Consider the following 20944-nt stretch of genomic DNA (forward strand, 5'->3'; position numbering starts at 1 on the left):
CTGGGCTTAATGTTCGTCCTTACTTGTGAACAAACTATCTCACGAGCAATTTAAGAGTTTTTCTTACTTTGCTCAAATGCCAATTCTGACTCAAGGTTGAACTGATAAGATTCTGGACATCGAGGTCACTGTGACCTTACATAACCTTGTGCTATATTGTAGCTTCTTAGTAGCTATACAACCTTTATATTATCTCTATACAGCATTTGTATACCTAATGGAGATGTATAACTACCTGTGGTACTTTAGTTTAAATGAGAAGGTAAAGGCCTCCATCCTCTTCATTGTACTTCTAATCTGCACTGATGCTGCTGCACAACATATTAGCCAGTCATAACACAACTCTGGAAAAGGGTGTAGACTGAACAGTAACAGATTAAATTCATGGACACAATAGTCTAAAAGTGAGCCCAGCCCAGACTGTCAAAACTAAATGAAACCTGAGCACATTGAAAAGGCTCAGAGGGTTCACAGAGCAGTTGAGTGTCTGGAACCCTCCAGTTCATGAACACATTGATTTTTTATTTAATACATGTAAAAGCACTTATTATGAGGTAAGGCTGTTCTTCTGTGTCACACACATGCATGCTTTACCCTTTAATACAGACATGCTGGCTACAAATGAGCCCTGGATTTGATTGTAGTTAAACCAAAGCGCTTGACACACTCTTGTTAACTCAAAGCATTGACGGAATCATAAAAGGAGTCTCCAAATTCAGGAAAATGAGCATCTGATGGATTTCCTCTTCAATGAACCTTATTCCCACAGCAGACATGTTCCAGTGACATCATGCTAAGGGTTGGTTTAAGTTTTATTCCAGGTTGCTTGTTATAAAAACATCAAGAGTGTAACTATTATGCTTATTTTATTGTTTTCTGACTAAAAATAAAGGACACTAAGACTCATTTTAAACATATTTAAGTTCTGAAATATAAAGGCTTGATGGAAAGGGGGAATTATTTCTATGGGTATATTTACTGGAATTGTCCAGGAAGTGTCCATTTTCATTGCATTCTGCACACCTTCAAACCTACAGATGCACAGCTGATTATATTTTTCCTTACATGTCCTATTAGTGGCCACTTAAATGTTGTCTCCTGCTCTTTGCATTGTTTCTCATGTCAGTAGGATCAAGGAGTCGCCGGCAGCATGTGCTTGTTTTTTCAGCTGGCCAGTCGAGTGTCCACAGTCACTGTCATGTCTTCAGCTTGGGCTCTCTGCATTGTTAGACAGGAAGATGAATGCGACTGCGATGGGCAGCATCATTATTAATGAAAAGTGACATCATCGCGTGGTCTGCTTAACAGCAATCAGGCTTCTCTCTCCCTTTCTCTCTCCCTGCAACCCTCAATGCAATCCAGATGTCCGTTTGATTAAAGTCTTGAACAAGATTGGAGAGGGTGAGAATGGGGGAGGCACAGTTCAGGTCAGCCCCTGCATTTTAAAACAAAGACTTTTATAAATTTCTGCTAAAATAAAAACATATGGATGGAAAAAATCACTCAGTCCAACCCTTCTTAAAACCATTTTTCCTCCGGTGGTTGACACCTGGGTTCAAACAGCAGCATGTGATAATCTGCATGAAAATTGTTGGAGCCATTACTTTAGACATTACATATTTTTGGCTCTAATAACTGTGGGAAAATCAGACACTTCAGCTGAAAGCAGTGCAACATCTGAGCTAATATTCAATGCTTGAGAGCAGAGATGCAACTTGTTGTAATTGGTGTTCTTGGCCATGCAGCATAGCCTCAGATGGGACAGTCTGTGTGTGACCACAGTGTGATCTGCTGTAATATCAGGGCTTATAAATTTCAAACCTGTCAACTACTGTGATTTTATAGAAAAATAAACATGGACTGGATATTTTTTTCTAATGGGTCTAGAGAAGCTTATAAACTGCACAGATACAGATCGAATTCAGGTGTCTCACTGACACCTGTTGCCATATGTGCATAAAACCAAGCACTTAGCCATGCAGTCTCCATTTGTAAACATCTGTGATGCATTGCTCAGGGACTTTATATACTCTACAAAAGTAAGTCACATGTCACTCAAGGTTGCATTAACATTAAAAAAACATAAAGCCTTAGAACAGGGGTGTCAAACTCAAGGCCTGGGGGCCAAATCCGGTCCGCAAGATTATCTCATATTTCTGTTACAACAGGCCAGCAGTATGAGGTCTGCAGATTTCCTCAGGTATAAAAATGTAAACTTATCCTCGATGATTGAAGATATCTTTGTTAAGTCGTGAAATCTGAAAAAGTAAGAAGTAAAAATATTTAGATAAGAAGTCAGGAATGTGGGAAAAGAAATTAATTTGTGTCTAAATCTCATATTTTCAATTTTGCATCTCACAGTTAGGACTTAAAGTTAGGATGTTGACTTTTTTTCATACTTTGAGTATTTCAACTCATAATTTTAACTTCTCATATAATATTTTGTGCTTTAAGATTCAGAATTCTCATTTTTAAGTGATATTTTGACCTATGTATTTTATCGCATATTTTCAACTCCAAACTTTGACTTCATAATCCCATAGTTCATATTGCGACTATTAGTTTCATGATTACAAATTTTATTTTATATTTTGACTTATTAAACTCATGATTTTAACTTTCTTTCTAATATATTTGCCTTTGAAAAAACGTTACTTTTTAATTTCATGTTTTTACCTTTTTGACTAATACATTTACTTTTCTCAGATTGTGAGCCTTTAAACTTATCTTTTTAACTTTTTAAATGTCAAAATCATTTTTAATCACAACTTTTTTGTATTTTTATTTGTATTTTTTGTATTTTATTACTGGTAAAATGAGGTTGACTGTTTATGGTTAAAACAGTGACCTTGTTAGGCCCTCAGGTTAGACCTGAATCCAGAATCAGGCCCCTGCTGTGATTGAGTTTGACACCCCTGACCTTAGATTAATTTTAACCAGTTTTTTTTTTTTTTTTTTTTTAAATACAAATGCAGTCTTTGTGCAGTTGTTCTCGATTATAAATGGGATGAGGCCAAGATGTTTTGAAATATCAGGCTTTAAAGATGTCTTATTCTGTATATTTGTACATTTTAATATGGGGTATAATGGGGACTGATTCAGTTTTGAAGCTTGTCTCAAGTGGCCACTTGAGGAACTGCAGTTTTTTGCCCCTGTGTGTTGGTTTTGTTTTACAGCCGAGAAGACCACCAAGAGATTTGATTTCAAATAAGATGAGAAAACCTCTCCTACTAACACATCCCAGTGTTAGTTCATAGTTTATACCTGGCAGTGTGCTGACAGAAGTGACCAAGGTGAGATACAGTTCAAGTTCAGTGAAAATTACAGTGGACGTGAACAGTCAGAACCAATAGTGTCTCTAACTGAGCTGGTACGAGTAAAGTAATGAGACATGATTTTGATCTACCTAATTTCTCTCAAAATAACATTTCAGCAGGTTGTCTAAATAGCCCAGTGACGAGGCCTTGAAAGCCTCACAGTGACAGATGCAGTCATCTGCCAGAGCCACCAGGGACTCGCCCTGTGTAGTACAGAGGCATTTAGGTACAGCAGAAAACAGAAACACAGGAACACACCTGTCACAGGCCAGAATGAATTAAGTTAAGCCTACCTACTTTTTCCCCTTCTCTCCCCAACCAGCATTTGACCTGTGCTGGCCATGAGAAGTGGAGGGCGGTTTGGACCGACCGCAACCTGAACTGCCACATAAAATGACTCACCTGATGCTGACTGGGCGTGACCGTCCTCAACTCACATTTTCCTCTGCGAAGAAAGCAAAGCCAAGGTTGAAACTGCAGCAAAACCCACCCAGAGCTTTTTGGCCCACTTATTTTCTTTAGCCTATATGTTGCTGATGCAGGATAGTCACAGAGATGAAAAATGAGAATAACTGAGTCATTTTATTTTCTTTATTCTGTCTGACAGCAGACATGATGTTTATCATGTTACCATGGAGGCTCTGTGGTTATCCACACTTCTGTAACATGAGCATATTTCTTCAGTGGGGATCACTGAAATGTTTTAAAATCACCTGTAGATATGTTTGTTTTATTTCTGACCATGCAGGTACTGGAAAAATGAAGCTTCTTGGAGAAAACACTGGGAAACCCCTCTTTCTGTTTGTCAGGCTCCTTTCTTCTCTGGGCCAAGTGTTCAACAGGGGAAAGCATAACTCACAGTCTGCACCTCTGTCAGAGCTAGAGCGATGGTCTTTGTGGGTGTTTGTCTGGTGGGAGCCACACAAGTAGGCTCACGAGGGTGGAGGCAGTGACACAGGGAAAGGTGATGAAGGAGGTAAAAGATGACTTCAAGAGAAAATACAGAACAGGCAGCTGAATGGGCAGTGTGTGAGGCCTGCCATTGACTTGTTTGTTTGTTTGTTTAACTAATTACTTTTTGGACAGGTCCCCTCACTACTCCTGGCTAGTTAGGTCAAATACAAGGGAAGCATATTTATATTTTCCATAATTTTGAAGGGAACATTATGCTTCTATATTAAGGTTTGTCATAAATTTGGATACTTTTCAATACCATTAAAAATTAAGACAAAATTTTATATGCAATTTTTGGTAATTAAAACGAGAAATGACCCAATATTGATGGCCTTGGACTTTTTTCCCCATGGTATCAAAACAGGAAACAATATTGGGGGTGTAGATGGCCTAGTGCAGGGGTGTCAAAACTAAGGCCTGGGGGCCAAATGTGGCCCGCAGTCCATTTTTGATCAGCCTTTGGCAAATTCTTGATATGAAATGAAACATGGCCCACAATTGAACATCAACATTGTGATTGACTGTATTGAACATTGTAGCACAAGCCATGTTAATTCTGTAAACAAATATTTTGACAAAAATGTAATCATGCTTTCTTTCTTTTGCTGTAAATAGTGAACACATTTTCAACCAAAACAATAACAATGTCTTCATTTATAACTCCCTAGTGGATTACAGTAGCAAAAACAAATACCAGAAACATTTTAGGGGCGGAACCTGATGTGGCCAGGGCTGAACAGGGCCCCCAAAATCTGATTGGCCTTCCCCAAATCCTGAAAATGATTATCAATTTTCCTTGCCAGCTGTTAACTAACCATTTAGACATACTCTGTAACTTTATATATCTTAACCTACATTAGATTGGTTTTATTTGTTTTAGATATATTTAAAGCGAGTAACATACAACTGGCCCCACCATCCCTATATATTGCTGTTTGTGACCATCAGTGGAAAAGGTTTGGATACCCCTGGCCTAGTGCTTTAAGGCGTGGTACATGTTTGCAGGTGGTCAGGGATCAAATCCAGCCTGTGGCCCTTTCCTGCATGTCTCTCCCCAATTCTCTCATCCCTGCTTCCGCTTCTGTTCACTGTCCTCCACTATCATTCAAGGCACTAAAAGCCCAAAATAAATCTTTAAAAAACAGATAAAGTTATTTGATGTTTATTAGTGTCTCCAAGAGTGTTTTCACATTAGGCACAATTTTTTCAAACAGTATCTGGGTATGTATTCAGACCCTTTACTCAGTACTTAGTTGAAGCACCGTTTGCAGCAATTACAGCCTGGAGTCTTTGAATGTAACAAGCCTTGCACACCTGGATTGGGGAATATTCTGCCATTCTTCTTTGCAAATCCTTTCAAACTCAGTCAGGCTGGATGGGGACCATCAGTGGACAGCCATTTTCAGGTCTCACAGATGTTTGATAGGGTCCTAGTCAGGGCTCTGGCTGGGCCACTCAAGGACATTCACAGAGTTGCACTAAGGAACAGGTTTTCATTGAGGACTTTGCTCCATTCAGCCTTCCCTCAACCCTGGTGACAGAAATATTATCTGAATGCACACTGACCAAATGGAACTGGTCAGGGTGCTCGTCTCTGGGCAAAAAATTTAAGTCTCACAATCTGCAACTGCTTCGTTGACTCAGAACATGTTTCTTGATGCTCATCATCAAATTACGAAAACTAAAGAGGGGGAAAAAAACCCACCTTGAATTTTGTTATCACTATCCCACATAGGCTGAATAGCCAGCTGATGCCAATTTATATCCTGGCAATGTTTTTCTGCTGTATTTGATTTTATTTTATTATTGAGTTTATTGCTGAAATTCTGACAACAAAAATGTCTTAGGCATAAAAATTGTTATCACATTGCAACCATGTCAAAGAATATATGTGCCATTTTCTATTTAAGGATATCATAACAAAAGCGTTTAAACATTTTAAATTACATAACACTGTAAATGCAGCATGATAAATATTTGAACTGCCACAGTGATTTTGAAAAGAGTCAAAACAAAACTGCATCACTCAAAGCAGCAAAACACAACAAATAGCTTTTAATCTCTGTTTAGAAATCATAAATATATCTTATCAGAAGGGACTCCTGCTCTCTAAACACAGCCAAATCTCTCCTTCCTCTGTGGTCTGAAGAGACACGCAGAGCAGCGCTCAGCTCTCAGGATGTCTGTCCCCTGTTTGAAGTTTATCTAACCACCATATGTATTTGTTTTCCCCAGCAGAGTAAATAATGATTCTCTCTGTCCACTTATCATCCACCCCCTCTACCAGTGCACATGTTATTTATTATGAAATGACACCTCACTGTCCATGCAGCCCTCTGCAGTGGGCATGATTCATGGAGGCAGACTATGAGACACAGGAAGACCATTAAAAATCCTATCAACATCATGTCACAGTCAGGGGACTGTAAGGAGGAAACTGTAGAAAGAGTGAGATGTTTTAAGTTCAAACCTGGTTTCATAGGGAGCACAGATAAGACACATAATCCCAAATGTGACATGATTACACTTCAAGTGAGTAATTTTGAAAAAAGATATGGCATAGTTTGTTGCCTCCTTGCAAGTTTGTTGAATGTATTGTTTTGCACATTTTAAGGTAATGGCCAATGCCTGGTTGGCTTAACTTAGGGTCAAGACTAAAAGCACGGGGCAAAAGCTCTCCTTGTCCTCTCATGAAAAAGAAATACACTGAGTAGTCATTACATGATGGCGTAGCTTCAGGGTTGAAGTATAAATTAGGCTAAATCTGATCAGACATTAGATTTTTCCTTTAGCTACAGCTTCATTTGACTGTACTGGACTAGGTGCTCTGAACATCCTCTACTTCCCTGTGACAGGCTTTGATCTTAAAGTCTAACAGCCTAATGCTAAGAATAGTAGTGAGTTACATTGTCATGTACCTTCAGATATCACCATTAGCAAGAGGTTTGTGTTCACCTCATTTGCACCAAAAGTATAGAGTGTGTGTGAAATGTACAGAGTTGTAAAGTTTGCCCATGTTTTCACCATTTGACATACAGTTGGTTAGTTGTTTGCCAACCTGTTAGCAAGGTCAACAAAAGGAAAGTGCCATAGTTACTAGCTGAAAGGGGACTTATCACCATCTACCATTATGGAGGGGGCCATGCTCCTGCAAATGCACTTATCCTGACGCTTCTTGTTACTGGAACAGGTACAGTAGACAAAATTCCTAATCAAGCTAGATCAAGTTAATATGAGTGTAAATACACTGCCTTCTTCCGAGCTAGCTTAATAAGATATTTTATTTAACAAAACAAGCTCTGGTTAGCTAGTTAGCCAGTTAGCCTAGCATAAAAACTTAAAGCATGGGACAAAACCAGGCTTTATCTTATCAAAATGATAAACACCTATTAGCATCTTTCAGGTCAGGTTATGAAGCTGTTATATTACCAATAAAGTATGACAAAAACAGGGTGCTGGATGGAGGGCACAAGTTAGCCTGGCCCTTTCTTATGATGATAACAATGTGTCTATTAGCTACTTTTAAGCTAACCTATTAGGAATCAGTGCACCCCAAATCACCAAAACTGAATACTAAGCATTTTGAGTAAATAAGTGCAAATAGTGCGTTCACATTGAAGTTAAACTCTAATCAGGGTGGCCATTTCCACAGCACCAAAAAGGAGGACACGCTGCAGCACTTAGTGAAGCAAGAATAATCGCAACAAATAGAACTCTAGCGTATTCCTGTAATACAATACAAAACCAATACAATACAATACTGATGGTATCATCATAAAGTGATTCTGAGATACTCCAGTAATTTGAAGGACAATTTGATCTATGATATATCATGATGTAGTATGAGTCACTGAAGATCTCTGGGTCAACCTTCACTCCACAGTCTACACTCTGGTGACGCTTGAATACATGATAGACTTAACTAAACTCTGCAGCGGATATCTCGTCATCTTGGGTGATGTTGCTTCTCGAAAAAGACTTCAGGGAAGAGGTACTCACGGCTCATCTGTTGCTATTGTGTTTGTGCTAGCATGCCAATCACTGCCCCCCTTTTCTTTGGTATTGACATCTACATCACATTGACAAAGAGTACATGGGGGTTTCTTTACATTTTCAACCAATAATAGGCCATATCAGATGATCATTTGACACCGCTTTCAGCCAATCTATCGTTAGACCGCTACATTCAGATGCAATTCCAAAAGGAGGACAAATAAGCATCCTGGTTGAGGCTGTGCCTGAAGTTGGATAAGGCATTTAAATTCCAGTATTAAGCCAGACATACAGCCACCCTAACTCTAATGCAGTATACTGCTGGAACATTTCGATAAATCCAAGAATTGAGTATATAGCCATAGACACTTGGATCCCTTAATGAATGCCATATTGGTGACACAGCGGATATGGTAGGCTACTGTTAGCAAGAGAGCGCACTAGCTAACATTAACTAGCAAATGTGTTACTAGCAACAGCAGATTGTAATCAATAAAAGGACATTTAAGGCTAAATAAGCTCAGTTTCTTTAAGTAAATAATATTAACAGACGGTACAAGCTACTTGAATCTAATAGGTTGTTTGCGATCTTGTGATCTCGACTGTCCCTTGGGGGTCAGGAAGAGTTTGACAGTCATTCATAATGTATGAGAATGGAGGAAAGTTAGCACTTTGTCCAACCTTGTACAGTAAGAGACGGAACCATGTTTACTTTCCTTCATAATTTGTCAATAATCCACATTTAAAGTGTTACCAAATGAAGAGCTGTCTGGGAGCCAAACAACCAGCTGTACTGAGCTGAACCAAATGATCTGGATCAATTGAAAGAGACAGATTTCCCATCACAATGATTGAAGCTGGAGGTCGGTGAGGCGGGCACCAGCTGAGGAGACATGGGTAAGATCAGAGTTTAATGTGGAAACAGACGAGCATTTGTGACACCAGGCTTTAGATAGAGGATCGCTGCTTTGTGACGTCATCTGCAAAGAACCTGTAGTGAGTGAAAATAGCTGTGAAATTTTTGATAACCTTCCACCTGTTTAAAAATTGCAGTTAGAAAAAGTAGAAGAAAAAAACAAAGGTGGTTAAACCGTCATCAGGAATAAAACTCTCATGTGGTTTTTAGATGATTTTTAAACAGTGGACAGAGCAAGCTATAGCCTTTACCCACTCCATTTCAGTTGTTATGCTAATCCAAACTTGAAAGAGTTATCCTGTGGATTTTCTCACTTGACTGACTCCAAGTAAGTGAATAAGAATATTTACCCGAATGTCAAACTTTCCCTTTAACAGTTTGAATAAGACTATGACATACAACCACACATATTTACATGAACTTTGTAAATGTGTTGAAAGATAAGTGTTCATTATAGCATTGAGAGAACTAGAATGTGAAAACTTGCGACTACACAGACCTACTGACACTTGCAGATGCCTGCGCTCAAATGGCATTGGTCTGAGCTGAGAAACATGAAGCGTGCAGTGTTTATGAAACTGAATCCTTAAGAACCCAGAAATTTCAGCCCAGTGATAAATTTCCCTTTTGGATTGTTTCAATCTCTGAATGCACTTAGATACACATGCTAGCTGCTTTAAAGGCTGAAGGTGGACATATGGCTTTCCCTTTCCTCCCTTCAATTTACTGATACATACCAGGTGTTATACTTTTCACATTACCCTCTCAAGATAAAGGTTTCTTTTCTCAGAAAAAAAGGGGAAAAAAACACATTTTGGTTAGCTATGCTGGAAAAGCTTCTATATTGCGCTATCCTGTTGCAGAAATGCATTGTAATTCTGCACAAGAAGCAAAGGGGTCTGTTGCGTCCCATGTGGCCCTCAGATGTTTCTGTTATTACCACTGTGCTGAGACAATTTATTATAGCCGAGTTCCAGGACACAAAGTGGAGGAAAGAAGCATGAATTTTCTCCAAAAACATGCTGAAAAGGCCAATAGTGCAAGGGACAAAATGCAGAACAAAGGAAGTTTTCAGTGCAGGGATAATGAAAACCTATTAGCACACCTGTCAGGTTGTGCTGATTGGTGTCTCCTTTAAAAACTTAATGGGTGGTCAATATCACACACTTCACTGAAAAATGCATGGAAAATGTAGGGTGAGGTTTTAGTGTGGGCTGTTTGAATTTATCACTGTGATATACTCATGGTGTTTTTGTGAGGACAGGAGAAATAACTTAATTTCTTGGCTAATTTCACATCCCTGTAGATTGGAGGGTGTGTGACAAAGGAGCTGCATGATTTCTTTAGTTAGGTAATGGTAATATCTACAATTAGATAATGCTGCCAGTTCATGCTGCTCTCACTTTAATTAGTGTTGGTAAAACGAAACACAAACCCAGTATGAATCACACAAAAATCAGCAAAAACAAAAGCCTGTCATTATCAAACACAGATGATTCATATAGGTGGACTCCCTTGCCTTAAAGTCTGATTACACTATGTATATTTTACTGAATCCAAACCATCCAGTACCAGATGTGCAAATCCATACCAGCAGCTCACAAACTCTCTTCCAGCCCCATATTGGAGCGTAAATCCTCCCAAAAATGTCTCTTAAAGCTGCAGCGAGGAGAATTACAGTAACATTAATAGCCCTGCCCTATGAGGAGGGACTGTTAAGAACAAACCCAGTGGATGTCAACACTCCTGTGAAGTCTGTGTCATTCTTTTTTCATAATCACATTTAAAGTTTTAATCAGATTAAGCATGTACAATACAAGCTTACCCAATGTGTGGTCTCCTTGCCTAAACCCCCACCCAAATCCTATTATCACTCATTTTAATTATAGGATAATACCTGTGGGATATTGTATCATTATTGTTGCTAATATTATTAATATACAGCTGATTGACACCTGCATCACATGCTTTCTATTTGAGATGCCAGGAAAAATATGTTGACAGACACTGCTACTGTAAATGTGTTTTTAAAAGAGGAGAAAAGGTTATTATTTGATAAATTCCTCACAAGATTAGTTAAATGTCAGATTGGGGAAGCTTAAATTGGAAAATGTTCTCTGTATTTCCATGACACATAAAATAAATGAATGGATTTCACTGGTGGGCTCAGGGGGTTGGGGGCAGGGCAGACAGTCATCCCCAGGTGCCATGATGTTTTCTGTGATGTTGCCCTCTTGGATGCCTCTATGACAAACAAAACAAAACATCACTTCTTGGGCAGTGGTTCCCAACCTTTTTCCTTGGAGCACCCCTTACTTGTATGGTAATAAATGGTTATGGCTCTGCTGACCAATTATTACCAATATTGACCCCTCTTTACTACTTTTTCTGCCACATTTCACAAGTTGATATGCCCATTTTTGCCATGTTAACCCATTTTGGCCTCTTTTTTTGCCACTTTGATCTAATTTTTGGCACTTCTAACCCATTTCTGCTACTTTTAAAATCCAATTTCACCACCTTTCCCACCATTTTTTGCTATTATTAACACATTTTAGCTATTTTAACGTGTTTTAATTCTGTTTTAAACAAAAGGATTTACATTTTTAAGAAGGCTACTTACTAAGCAAATGAATTAAAACAATATATCTATGTTTTTTTTTAATAAGCATGGTTATTATTCAGGTTAAATATAAAATACCACAGCTTAACTTTACAATGGAGCAGGATTTTGCCAGCCCCCAGTTTGTCTGGACCCCACATTCCCCCCTAATGGGCAGCCTTGTCTTCTCATGACTATTCTTGAATGTGCATGGCTGTGTTCAGTCACCTTCACGTACAGTGGGGGTCTGGGGTCTCTGGCACCTTTATTTGGGGGTCGCGGGCTGAAAAGGTTGAGAACCCCTTCTCTAAGGTGCTAGCTACCCTCTTGGGTGCCCTCCCTGTGTCCAAAACTTGATAAAATGTCCTTGATAAAGTGCTCTCTGGCTTGCCCCCCAATGTACAGAACTTGATCAAGTGTCCTCTTAGGTGCCATTGATAAAGTGCCGCCTAAGGTGTTGCTTTAATGGACAGAACTTGCCCTCTGGGCTGCCTCCTGGTTAACAATATTTGATAAAGTGCTCTATAGGATGCCCGTCCAGAGGACAATTGCCTTTTCCATCTGACAAAGCTTATCAAAATACTGCTCATTTCACATCACCAGAGACAACAAAGTAGAGCTGACATTCACCAAACTGAAGTTTAAATGGACATTCTCACTTTTGTTTCTTTATGAAATAAATGGCTAATAACTCCTTATCTGTAAATAGATGTAGTAGGTATAACAACATAGTTTAAAAGTAATTAATTTTAATCAGAGTTCCTTACTTCACTATAAATGTTTCACAACTTTTTGTGCGCTGGTACCCTTTTATTATTGTTGCCCCTGCCTTTCAAACATCCTGAGTCAGCCACTGATGGATTCTGTTCATCCAGTCTATTTTTTAAAAATGTCCTTATAAACCGGCCTCCTGTTATTTTATCCAGCCTTTTAAATCAAACTGCTCCTAATTACTGCGAGTGCAGGGAGAGGCTGGGAGGTCTGAGGAAACCCAGCCACCAAAGGTGTGAAAGATGAGGACAGATGCTGTGTTGTCTCTGATGGTGAGGTCACTTTGATGGCTTTGACCTCATCAGCACGAGTCAGCAGGACTCTCGCAGCCAACAGGTCATAAATATATGCCTGGGATCAGGAAGCAGACATTACCAACATAGCGCTGCATGACCTAATGATCTGGCAGGCACACAGAAGTGTTGTGAGTTGTTTTGGTCTGCACCTACTACCATTCTTTCATGGTACATAAATAGAATTAGTGCTCTGGTAAAAGAGATTAACAGAGTATCAATCTGTCCTTACAATTAATTTAAATATATATATTTAAAGTCTAAGAAGAGTTAGGTGAATATTTACTCATGGGAGTGTTTTTAAACCTTGCACTTTCACAGAGGTCATGCTAATAAGAAGTCCTTGACCAGCTACTTGAATGATAGCTTGAAATTACAAATAGGCTAACTGAGCACTTAAGGCTAATTATAAGAATGAGTGCTGGTCTGACCATGAACCCTTAGTCTGTGTTTGATAAATTACTAAGAATCAAGCAGTAGAAACAGTGATACACTGCCCACCGTTGGCAGGAATGCATATATACATAATGTTCCCTATTACAGCACACATCCATCACCTAAAGCTGTGCAGCTTTTGGGGAGGTCTGCTTAGTGTGAGATTTGTACAAAGTTTGTAGTTCACAATTCGTATGACGTTCTCAGCTGCTCTCAGGCTCTTCCCTGTTGTTTTGCAGAATGACTATATCACCAATCACGTCCCCAAACAGGTCAGGCAATTCCAGTCGTGAAGCCGCATGGAGGATTTATTAGAACCAGATGGGCTGTGCTCCCTTACAAGCACGGCCGAGTCGAAAAACACTGGGCTGGCTGCTCCCAGGCCTGCTCTGGGGGAACGGAGAGAGCCTCTGGTCCACCCATTTCCTTTCCTTGCCCTTCCCAGGCATGTCAGAGAAGAGCCAAGCCAAAAAAATCAGACCTGCAGTGGCTTTTGGACAGGCCGGGACTCGAACAGTGTGGTAATTACGGATGGCAAAGGGGAAGGTGTGCGGTGGAGGAGAGGGGGCTGCCAGGCGGAATCATCCTGTGCCAAAAGCTTTAAAAAAGCCACAAAGGAACTAAAAGTAAAATAAACAAACAGATTGCTAAAAAGCTCTGGCACTTTTTCTTCCCTTGACACTGACTTTTAGCAGAAGTAGCTGAGCTTAACTCTTTAAAGATGAACAATGCCATAAGACCCTTTAGCCAGTGGTCTTTGAGGAGAGATGATAATAAAGTCTGCTCAACCTGTCTTTCATAATGTTTCTACAAGGATATGTCCCTATCTTAAATACCTTGTCTCCCTGGAAATCAAATCTACCACCCAGCCTCAAAGTCCTTCAATTATTGCCAATAGCAATTTACACTTGTCCTTACAACTCCTTTACTCGTGTCCAGCCACCTGTTTCTCATTGGCCAGACAGTCTCCTGGTATCCCTCCACATCTCTGAGCTTAGACAGCTGAGCTTGAACCTGGCTGGCAGAAGTTCAGCTCACAGTGGTTAAAAGGTTTTTTCTTGCACTGGAAAAGCCCTCTGTTTGCTAATATTAGGTGTTTTCAAAACTCTAAACCATAAAGTTGGGCTCAAGATATTCTTAAGTCCACAAAAAATCTGAAAGTTTGACAACAAGCAAGCAAGCACAGTATAGTTACACCACTGAATAATTAATCACCTTTGACTCTGTTTATATGGGGCATTAACATTGATTCTGAGTGATCTGGTCATATGTAGACAGCTTTAATTGCAGGGGTAAACTTACCAAGGTATTGAATTTCTTAGGCCACATAAACAGTTGGTCTGGGATGCATTTGTCCATATTTGGCAGGGCGGTCTGCAGGCAGTTCAGTCTTGTCTAATTAAGGCTTTGCTACTGGATCTAATAAAAATGATTTAGGCTTAATACTTATGTCATTTTTCATTATTCCTAGAGGGTGCCAACATTGAGTTGAAGCACATCTTCCCCTACATATATTGAAACAGAAGTGTTGTGTTTTTGCCTTGTCTATACTTAGGAGTTGGATTCAGCCCGGCATTGTTATGTACATGACACCATGGCAACTGAAATTGAGCACATTATGTTGGAAGTGATCAATACTGAGCAGCAGATGATTATACTGTTATTACTGCATTGAAGAAAAGAAAGGGGGCACCGGTGGTGTTGGAGCGTATGACTGATTAATCAGCTGAGGCCTACGGTGTGCTCTGATGTCAGCAGGGAAATTTCTTCAAACAGGTAAAGTACACAGCAGAGTACGCAGTATACCTGGAAACATGATTGAGAAACTGGTTGTCACATGATGCTATCTAGAAAAACACTCACAGCACTTGCAGTCTGCAATGTTTCAGTGAGGAGCTACATTTTAGGAGATCCTCAATGGGCTATGAGCATAGGCCTTAAGGGCTAAGTGAACCCAAGGGGAACAGTTCAGCTCAGTGTAGCCTTGACTGACTGATCAATCAGGCTTTACAGCTGTCCAAGAGGGGTTTAATAACCTAACCTGATACATAACTGTTTCATATATCCATTGCATGGATATTTTCACATTCATCTGGGAAAGCTTCCAAAGCATTTGGGAAGGGCAGGACTTTTGAAAAAAATCCTCATAAGGTGATTAGACTAATGTTCTGTCAGTCACATTCATGTCTGCCAATTAGAGCAAAATAAGGTAGTAGACATGTGCAGCTCCAGTGCTAACCTGAGCAATAGAGATGTGCAGTTGAGACATAATTTTGTAGGCAAACCTGGAAGTCAGTGTTGCATGGGTTCCCTTGGCGTCGAGCCTGTGAGATATTTCAGTGGGTTTTTGGATTATTGCTGAAGATAAGATCTGTGTCCAATAAAGGTTTGTGAAACATACACATTTTGTTACACATTTTTTTCATAAATATAATCTTCATAAATTGATAATATATCTATTAATTAACCTAACCGACGAAAGTAAAAAGCCAACGTCATGCTATACTGACCTACAACAAGGTCAACTGAGTTTAACGTCTTCACCCACGGATTCAAGTGAACGGCAGGTCCAGTTGCCACACTTCGGATGTTGACGCACAATCTTCCAGACAAACGCTGTAGTCCTTGTCAGCTGTCTTTTAGCAACCGCCTTTATTAAGACATGAAAAGATACACAACTCAAAGGTGGGGAATGTTTCAGGTGTATTTTATGTTGTGGGATAAAATGTTAAACTCTCTTGAGCTTGTGTTCACCACAGACCTTATTTCAGGCATTTAATTAAAACTCAGTCAAAAATCCCATTAGACTTTCAGACGAGGGAACCAGAAGTGCTAAAATGCTAACTTACTTCCGCGTTTTAGGACTCATTCCTGCGTCACTCTATACAGGCCAGCACTTCCATGGAGTTTGAATGGCAGAGCACACTGGTGGTTAAAATTCTGGCTAAAGCCTACTAGGAGACATGCTAATACATCTTCTCTGCTAAGAGAAGCTTTAGGTGTGGCATTTTGCTCTTGTATTAATAAAGCAATATGGTTAAGGTCTGATTAAACAGCTGCTTTTCTACAGCTACATCCAGCCGGTGTAAACAATGGCGGTAGTGGTAGCGGTAGTTTTATTGAAGACATATGGTCCATATGCAGGTCCATATAAGCAGGTCAGCAGAAGAGTAACAACATCTTTTTTTCCTTTAGTGCTATTGTTTGCTCTGTATTTGATAAAAGAATGTGGTCCAGTTCTGATAAAGCTACATCTGAGCTAATGGCTACACAGGAGGCAGCCATTGCTGACAGCTTACAGTACAACTAAACCACACCCGTAGCTGCAGCCTTGTTCCCCTCAATTCCCTGATTGGTCAGAACTGTTTTTGGTTTGCCACAAACATTGTGGATGGTAGCTTTTAAGATGAATTTGTCTGATGACAGTCTGGCAAATCAGCCTGCTTTGCAAGTTCACTGAAAACTCAGCATATGTTGATAATATGTGTTAACAAGGCCTCTGATTCATTTCAACTAAAACAGTAATGCAGTATTCATACATGCGTACTACCAGTGATTTTGTGTTTCTTTCACTCAGTGGGTATATCCACTCCTGACAAAACTTTTCATGTATTTAGGTCTATTCACAAGCTCATGTTTCCCATGGCTTTGCTACAAACACACCTTTTCATTTCTATCTTTCTTGATTTGCAAGGTTGTGAATACCAATTTTAGCCTTATTCAAATCATGTTCCATGCTTCAAACCCATAGAATGAGAAACAAACAGTGTCTAAAATGAAGTTTCAGTGTCAGGGAGAAAGAGAGAGAGAAAGGGAGCTGCAGCCGCAAAATTAGAAATATCCACTGAATGGATCTGGACTCAGCTATGGCACATCAAGATTCACCTCTGCCATTTTCCCACAGGTTCCTTCAGACTTGTCTTCATGAATTATAAACAATATTAGGTGTTGAAGAGAGGAATCTTCAAGATGATTCATTGCCTCCATATATGGCTCTAAAGCACTGCCAGACTTTATTTGCTCATTAAGAGCCTCGCTTATGATCCTTCACAAGGACCAAAAAACGATTCAAAGATATTTCCAAGCAGGTGGAGAAACTTATGAGCATGGGTGGACTTCCTGAGGAGAAGCATAAAATAGAGCAGAAAAGTGGAAAAGCAGCACAGCTCCTTTTAGGAGGATCTGGCATTCTCTCGTGTTTGTAGTAAAGCAGCGGAATAATATAACATTACACAATTTTTGTTTTGGGTGGCCTTGCATATTCCCCCGTGAAAATAAAAACAGCTGCTGTTCAGAGAAGACCCAAACATAACTCACTGCTTGAGGAGAGGTTTTTCTTTGCAGCTGCCATATTTTGCCATGACAAGTTCATGTCTCAGAAGGATCATGTTAACGAAACACTGGCTGGAAGTGCACTTGATTTACTCCAGGAGTTGTTTTAAATGAAGGGGGCTTTTGTTGATGGACACAGATTGAGGAAACAGGTAAGCATGAAGGCCAAACTCCGAAGAACAACTCGAATCTGAGCTTCTGTTTCCTGATGTCAAGGACAGATGACTGTCTACAGGGTTTAGTTTATGATGGACAGTTTGTTAAAGTGAGGAAGGGACAGTAAGAAAGTGACAGGAGACCTTGGAAGGAGAAAATCAATCACTTTTTATATCTCAGAGGTTCCTAATAAGAAACTGAGTATAGACAAAGTGTTTAAGTACGTAAAACGATGCAGCTTAGCAGGGTTACGCTGTGTCGACATATGTCCAACTTGTGGCTTCTCTCCTGCATGTCATTCCCAGCTCTCTCATCCCTGTTTTGAGCCCTATCCACTGTTAAATAAGGCTAGTAAAGGCAGAAAAACCCATAAATCACTTGATGGCATCCACATCACTCTAATGCATATGAATATAATTCTAGACCTTGCATTTGGTTTCCTGAGCTTAGCTTTGCATGAAGGCTGGAAGCAGAGAGAAAGAGCCAGCCTTCCATGACAGCATCTTTAAAGCTAACTTCTTAACACATCTAACTGGTAACATGAGAACAGGGCAAGTCGTGAAACCAAAGACCTTCTGAGTCAAACATATTACAGAGCTAATGCTAAAACAACTTCTCTTTCTGCTTCTTTTCTTTTTTAAACTAACTTGCAATACTCCAACATTTCATTACAGGGGTTGTTAAAGAGATATTTTGGTGTTTTTGAAGTTGGGTTGTATGAGGTATTTGGTGATAGTAGTACCATTAGCCTCCAGTGATTTCAAACAGGATTCTCTTGGAGAAGCTAGGCTAAAAATCATAGCAGATGGGTATGGTTCCTCCACTGCAATAGTGAGTTTTAAGACAAAAAAAGCCCCAAAACAATACTGGCTCAATTGTACGCTATATCAAAAATTTTCATAGCGTTTTATTTTTTCTCACAGATTGCCTTTGGCTTTGGTTACATACTCTTCCACCTCTGAACAGCTGTTTGGGTCTTTGTGCTTTGTCAGAGGAAACAACAACAAACTGCACTAAAACTAATTATTTCAGCTCAGTTTCCCACTTCAACAGCTGACACATTGTTTTCATAAAGTAAACATAATGTGCTGACTAAAGCTTGTTTAGTTATCAGCCACTATAAGAATAAAGCAACAACAATAAACTTACTTGGATGACAAATTTCCATTCAACTCCTCTGGTCAGGGTTGGTTTCTCCAATTTATCCTCAGAAAGTTGAAGAAGGGCCATAAAACACTGGTGTTCAATAAGGCAGGGAACTCTGGATGGGGAGTGATGCAGGCTGCAGTCGATCAGAAATGTCCCAATGAAGTCCCTTAGCTAACCATCTCACAGACGGAAAGACCACAAAGTCATATCCATGCTGAGGGGAGTAGGAGAACACTGTGTCTGCTAGCCTTCTAGTGGGATCCAAAATTTAAAAAAGGAAAAATTTAATCTGTGGTAAATGTACCTTTATGTTGTGATCACCCTATCGAAACAATGTTGAATATTTTCAGGGGAACCATGAGTATTTTTTGTATCTTCACAATAAGCATAAATGTTTCATACCACATTCAGGCACAATGGCTCCCCCTCTTACTCTCCAGCTGGTCTGCTCTCACATCAGTACCGTTGTTTTATGCCTGAGCACACTTAGGTACATGCACAGCCTGATGCAGTAGGTGGCGATATGCAAGTTGGTTTGAAATTCACAAAGGCACAGAAAGAAGAAGAGATAACAGTGACAATCACTTGTATCAACATTTCTTATGCTTCATGTGGAAAAGGGAGTCTATCCCATAAGGTACTATGGATGATTTTATTTGTAAGATGCCAATAACACACCTCTTCAACAGGTGTCAGACTTGGTGATCATTTGTTCAGTGTCTTTAAAAAGTATGGGCAGTATTACCAGCATATTTTGTTATATTTATTTAGGAATCATTCTTCAAAAATTGGTAGTAATGACTTAGTGTAGGACATTATAGTTACTTAGCATAGGCACTAGAGTTTAAAATCCATGCAAGCAGCATTGCAGGCAGGGGAACAGGAGCCTCTCCCTCAATATCAAACTGTTCAACCTTTGGTGTAAATCTTCTTTTTGATGAAAAGGACCATTGTGCTCGAATAGTAGTTTTTGTGACTTGACACTACTATAATTTTGGAGGGGATATTATCCTCTCCCTGATAAAGAGCCAGTCCAAGATTAAAAACATCCAATATTTATTCCTCTGTCTCTTCATCTCTGTCATGATATCCAAACAGAGAATAAGCCAGGAAATATCTGTTACCAGAGCAGTTTTCCTTCAGGCAATTTTTAAATCAGCTGTTCCTGAGCTTTGCTGTGATCCCAAATGTCCTTGGGTCATTTGTTTTAGTGGACCTCTCTGGGTTTAATTCTAAATTGTCAAGAAGTAAAAAAAAAAAAACAACAACAAAAATATTAGACAGCAAAGTAATTTTTCAATAGTGTCCAACAGATTGTAGTTATGGTTGATTATATTTCCAAACATTTAGGAAACACTTTAATGGCATTACTTTATAGCATCTACATCTGTTGAGAATATGGCAAATTTAGGTCATGCATGGTTGACATGGGGGGACACCGTTTTCACTTGGACATGCCGTACTACCACCATCATATGCGAAAGACTTAAAAACAACTCACAACTCCCTGAAGAAAGTTGGAGCATCTCTCCCTCTCTGTCCTGAAGGCTGGCGTGAGCACTCCTGTCAGAGCAACAGCAGCCGCTTGATGTGGTCGGTCATTTCCTCTAAGCTGGCCTTGATTCAGTATGGGGGGGGTTGGTTTGAGGAGTGTGGGAAAAACCAGTGTGAAAGAGAAGAGAGGAAGTGTGTATTTATCTCTGTTGGTGGGGCATGATTCCCACTTTGATCTGTCTGCAGACCAGCTCCTGGACCGCCGTGCGGGCAGCAGGAGCCATAAGGTCACTGTGTCAGTCACAGGGGTCCATCATGAAGCTTGGACTGCACTTGTCTACACGAAAGAGAAAACACTCTTCTATTTAACAGAACAGAAACAGGTGCATTTGAAATCATGCAGTTTCTCATCTGTGGAACACTGTAAATGATTGGCAGTTTTCTCAATCAAGCACTGTAGTTCCTCAAGGCGCCACTTGAGGCTGGCTCCAAAAGTGAGTAAGAGTGAGTAAGACCAACTAACGAACATATT

This window comes from Cheilinus undulatus, linkage group 13 (assembly GCF_018320785.1).
Source record: "Cheilinus undulatus linkage group 13, ASM1832078v1, whole genome shotgun sequence".
Taxonomy (NCBI): Eukaryota; Metazoa; Chordata; class Actinopteri; order Labriformes; family Labridae; genus Cheilinus; species Cheilinus undulatus.